Raw genomic sequence first — 5,484 nt, forward strand, 5'->3', positions numbered from 1 at the left:
AGCCAGGCGTTGAAAATAGGATCTGGGTAATTTCAGCGCCCAGGGCTGGGCGTTGAAATTGATGTTTGGGCCGCTTCTTTGTCAGATTCGGACTCTTAGAATCCGGAGTGTATGAGACTTAATCGAGTCTTTTAGTGCGTATTAATTTTATGACGGGATGCGTCTGGGCCCGTTACGAACTCTAGGCTCGTTAGGATTTTAATTAATACGTAACCCTTATTTTTGAATCATACTAGAAATAGGATTCTCTCGCAATTTCCACCTCATTTAGGATTTATGTTGGAATGCAACTCCTAATTCTGACAGGTTTCTATCTTTTATGACTTGCCACTTTTAACAGCTACCCATTACGGCAGTTACTATTTTTAGCAGGTTTCCATAAATAGCCGGTTTCTATAAATAGCAGGTTTTGGGTGAAATGAAAAGGGGAATTGAGATTCGTTATTTTATAGGAGATGCGTTGTCAAGTGGAGATTTATGTTTTCATCATCGAACCTTTCCCTTTCGGGAATGGGGACAAAAGTAGGTGTCTACAGTTAGCCCCCACTTTGACTGAGTCTTGGGATGAGACGATGGTCAAAGTACTGGACGGAGTGCGCCACACAAGCCATGGTGTATGTGACCTGTTTTGCGAGGGTCTCACGAGCCCCCGAGTGATAACGTTTGACTTAAGGGTCATCACTTGAAGTGTCGACATATCCCTCACGTGTCATTGGGATTTGTCAACTGATAGTATAGAAACTCCCTCACTTTTTCATTGGAAGTATCTAAAGAGGCGTAAAAACTCCCTCACTTTGTCATTGGGAGTAGCTACAGATGTTTTCGAAATCAAAGCTGTAAGGTGTAATTGGGCCTGGCCAAGCCCAATCACGAGGTAAAAAATGTTTTTAAAGATTCTCATTTTCAGGGCTAGCCAAACGAGAAAACCCCCTTGTTTTCACAGGACGTAAAACGAAGGAAAATCCAGCACATCGCTCTTTTTTGGAAAAAAACGGAAAACCAATCCTTTTAATTTTTGGAAAAGGGAAAACCAGAAAAAGTTATCGCTGCAGCGACTAAGGACCTGCGCGGCTTGTGACGCAGACCCCGCCGGCTAAAGATGGCGAGCCTGTCCGCTAAGGGTGGACGCCCCGTCCAAAAAAGTGGAAGAATCTTGTTTTTGAAATTTGAAAATAAGGACCTACGCGGCTTGTGACGTAGACCCCGCCGGCTAAAGATGGCGAGCCTGTCCGCTAAGGGTGGACGCCCCGTCCGAAAAAGTGGACGAATCTTGTTTTTGAAATTTGAAAATAAGGACCTACGCGACTTGCGACGTACACCCCGCCGGCTAAAGATGGTGAGCCTGTCCGCTAAGGGTGGACGCCCCGTCCGAAAAAGTGGACGAATCTTGTTTTTGAAATTTGAAAATAAGGACCTACGCGGCTTGTGACGTAGACCCCGCCGGCTAAAGATGGCGAGCCCTGTTTCATTGTGTTTTTTGAAGATTCTATTTTTGGAAAACTGAGGACCTGCGCGGCTAGTGACGCAGACCCCGCCGGCTAAAGATGGCGAGCCTGTCCGCTAAGGGTGGACATCCCTGAATTCGTTTTTTTGATTTGGAACTCGCGTGGTTCGTGGCGCGATCTTGCCCGATTGAGGTGGGCAAGTCCCTATTTCTTTTGTTCATCGTGATTTCTTTTGAGAATTTCTTTTTATTCATTCTTGTAAGAGCGAATTCTTTCAAGGGATGCTCGGATTTAGTTGCAACCTGAATGTGGGTTGACAACTTGCTTAGACGGACCATTGTCTTGTGGTCATCATCTTTCATGGTTTTGAGCTAGTCTCTTCGGCTCAATTTTTCCACTACTGGGGTCCTTGATTAGGGGACTATGTATAAGTATCAACGGCGACCTTTGTCTTGAGGTCGTAAACTGGTTTTATCTTTTGAGACATCCAAACACGGGACTTCGTACAGCGTAGTTTGGGAATATTGTTTTTAACTTTGCAGAATATATTTTCTCTCGAGCCCCCAAGCACTCGTGCTTGACGGTCATCTCATTCTTTGGGGATACGCATTCTGTAATGTCCTTGATCGTGTTTGGGATTGTGCTCGTAAGTGCGAGCGATTTTCGTAGTGGTGTGCTATTCTTAACAAAGCCGTGAGGTGTGACTTTCAGTAAAGGAATCGGCAATTTTCAAGCCGAATAAATATGGCAGGGCCCTATAGAAGTCAGAGCTGTTTTTGGGTCTGGGATCATTTTCGGCGCCCACGTCTGGGCGTTAAAGATTTTGGCGCCCAGCGCTAGGCGCTGAAAATGATTTCTGGCGAGGTTTCTTGATGACACAGTTGGCCTCTTGTTCATTCGTTTATTTCACGTGGAAGTTCTATGTATTCTCTTTTCTTTTGTTTTTTCTTTGTTTTTAGAACGTGATGATTTTCTTGAGAAGCCGTAACCGATTGGTGGACTACGGTGCTTGTCGCTTTGGGGCGATTATTTTAAGGAACTGTTGCTCTTAAGGCGTACAGTTATTGCGATAGTTGGGCGAGTCTATATGGCCTGAGGAACATACCTCGAGGCGTAAGACTTTGACCGCTCTTGTTGTTGTATATTTTTCCTTTTGAACGCGTTCGTGAATGTTCGATACTTAGAATGATGATATGTATGTGCGAACGAGCGCTCATAGAATGGCCGTTGTGTGCGGTGCATTAATCAGTTTGCTCGAATCATTTCTTTTTTTTTGTTGAGCAATGACTGATTTTGAATAGTTTGCTTAGAAGCTTGATAGGGTTCGGGCCCATTCATGAAGTGGGCTCAAACATCATGCCCTTTCGATTGTTCAAACATTTGCTTTGAGATTTTTTATTTTGCTATGGTCGTTTCGTAGCTTGGAGCCCCCAAGTATGCATGTTGGGATGCTTCCTTTTGGCGTACGATTTTGTAGGTTCTTTTGAGAAAGATGCCTTGGGGTTCCGCTCGTGTAGGTGCGAGCTATCTCTTCCGTGGTAAGTAATATTTGGCTACCTTTTAATCCTTAATGTAGAAGTCGCGTGGCTTGCATTTTGAATTTGGGCGATAAGTAGTTTTTTGCCTCTTTTACACGTGCTCTTGGTCGTGCCTACATTAGTGCAATATGCCTTACTCTCCTTTTTTAGACTTGTACCGTGGGATGTTTGAACTTATGGTGCGACGTAGGCTTGTGTGGCCTAACAACGTGTCTTAGAACATTCCTTCAGGTGTTGGGATTTATTTTTTGCATTGGAGTACTTCATCATGCCTCGTTCAGGTGTTCGAACAAGTGTAGCACCTTCTGCGTGGGTTTGCACGGCTTATTACTTCGTTCGATGCAAGGATTCATAGGTGTTTCTTTCTTATTTTTATATCTGGGCAAAACTTGGCTTGCAGAAAGATTCAGCGCCCAGGCTGGGGCGTTAAAGATATCGGCGCCCAGCTCTGGGCGTTGAAAATGATTTCTGGGTATATTTTGACAGTTCTTATCCTTGATTTTTTTTCTCTTTCGCTTTCTCTTTGGAACGAGGTAGACTGTGTAACGGGCGCTTGTAAGGCGAGCGTTATGTGCAGTAGTTTGATCGGAGTTTTGGTGACTCGCGATTTTCAGTTACCCTTGTTAGTAGGGTGATTTTATATATTCTAAGTAGCGCTTAGAATTTGGGAGGGGTTGTAGCCATTCTAAGGTTCGCTTTACACGATCAAACGTTAGGATTGTGCCCCTATGATGTATGTATAGCATTAGCGTCGAGAATTTGTGATGAAATCGTCATTTCGAGCTTTTTTAGAGTGTTTTTCTCAAGCCCCCAATTGTAGCTACGGGATTGGCTTGGTGCTATAATGCTTTGCATACGTTTTTATGCATTCATGGTGACATGGATCATGAATAGTTTGAACCAGACTCGTTTAGTGCGAGGTACGTTCGAGTAGTGATTTTGCTGCTTCTCTTGTAAATGTCGTATTGTGCGACATTGCCATGGTCAAGGTAGTCACATGTCAAAGTGTGCCTTGGCCAAAAGCTAGGTGCCTTTCTTTACCCATAATCATATTTGGAAATCCTTTGACTCACTTGCAACATTGAGATAAACGCATACTTAGCTTAAACCAACGACACTTTATTATGTTCGAAAAAGTCTTTGAAAATTATTTGAAAATTATTTAAAATCCGAATCCTATTGTGTACAATCCGAGGCGTCCTAAGTAAGTTGACTTATAGAAGGGTTCGTACAGGATTACATGAGTGAATCAAAATACTGTTACGATTTTTGGAATGCTGTCTAAGGATTTGTTGGAAGCCAGGGTGCAGGCGTCAAGATACGCTTGTGCCCGTTTGGCATATGCTTTAGGCTTTTAGGGCCATCTTTTCCAGAATTGCGGGAATATAAACCGTTTTCAAATTGACTTAGATTTACTTGGTGTATGTCCGTACAAAAGGTCAAGGTATATTTAGTTCTTTCCCTAGCTCTTTCATTTCAATTTTTAGCCCCTAGTTGCTGTTATGTCTTCCCATTAATAATGCTTTTAGATTTCGATTTTAGATGCCCGTGTCATATGTCTGAGTAGGGTGAGTCTTGGTTAAGTGCCAAGTCCTATTGACAATGTCTGATTTTTTTTCAAAGGGGATTAGCAAGCATTTGAATTACCATGAACGGGTGCCCTGAGTTCGAAGGAACGATGGGGCGATGCCGTAGAACAATCCTCTTTATTGCAGGCTTACTGCCTTTACTACTTGTTGGCGATTATGACTGTGTCTAGTGGTGAAAGAAGGTCTTTAAGCGAACGACTATGTCTAGTGGTGAAAGAAAGTCTTTGAGTGAGTTAGTTCGCTTTAGGGAGGGTCAAGTCGAGTACTTTAGAGGTCATGGACGCTTGCGCTAGCCCCCATTCAATTGAGGCAAAGCGATCTTTTTGAGTCTTGGCTAGGTGCCTAGGAGTGTGAGTGCTCCTTCTGGCAAGGGTATGTGCCCTTATTATTTTTCGATGTGTGCTCATTAATTTTGGCATCTTGATGACTTGGATTCTTCGTTTGACTTAATTTTTCTTTCGACTTGGATTGCAAGTAATTAAATTTCAATAAGGGACTTCTATTTTTTATTCTTGTTTTTCTATAGGCTTTAATATTTTTGCAAATTGGTTGGACCGAATCATGGATTGCCTACGTATCCGCCTTAAATAGATTTAATTTGGAATCAGGTCTTGCGTAGTTCTTAGCCTAGAAAATGGTTTCTTAGAATGCCGAATTCGATAAGTATGTTCTGGGGTGGAAACATATTATTTGAAACGGTAGAATAAGTGAAGTTTATTATTATTTTAATCTGCTGCCTTGCCGTAAGCCAAAAATTTGTTTTATATTTTTTTTGATTGAGTACATGTATTTTTTTGGTGGTACGTATATCTGAATACGTGTTGTACCCCTCCAAGTGTTCGTTATTTTTCCGTGCATGTGCGGATAAAATGACGAGCACTTCTGGACAAAATTTGGCGAGCAGAGAGATTC

This window comes from Spinacia oleracea, chromosome 2 (genome assembly GCF_020520425.1).
Source record: "Spinacia oleracea cultivar Varoflay chromosome 2, BTI_SOV_V1, whole genome shotgun sequence".
Lineage (NCBI taxonomy): Eukaryota > Viridiplantae > Streptophyta > Magnoliopsida > Caryophyllales > Amaranthaceae > Spinacia > Spinacia oleracea.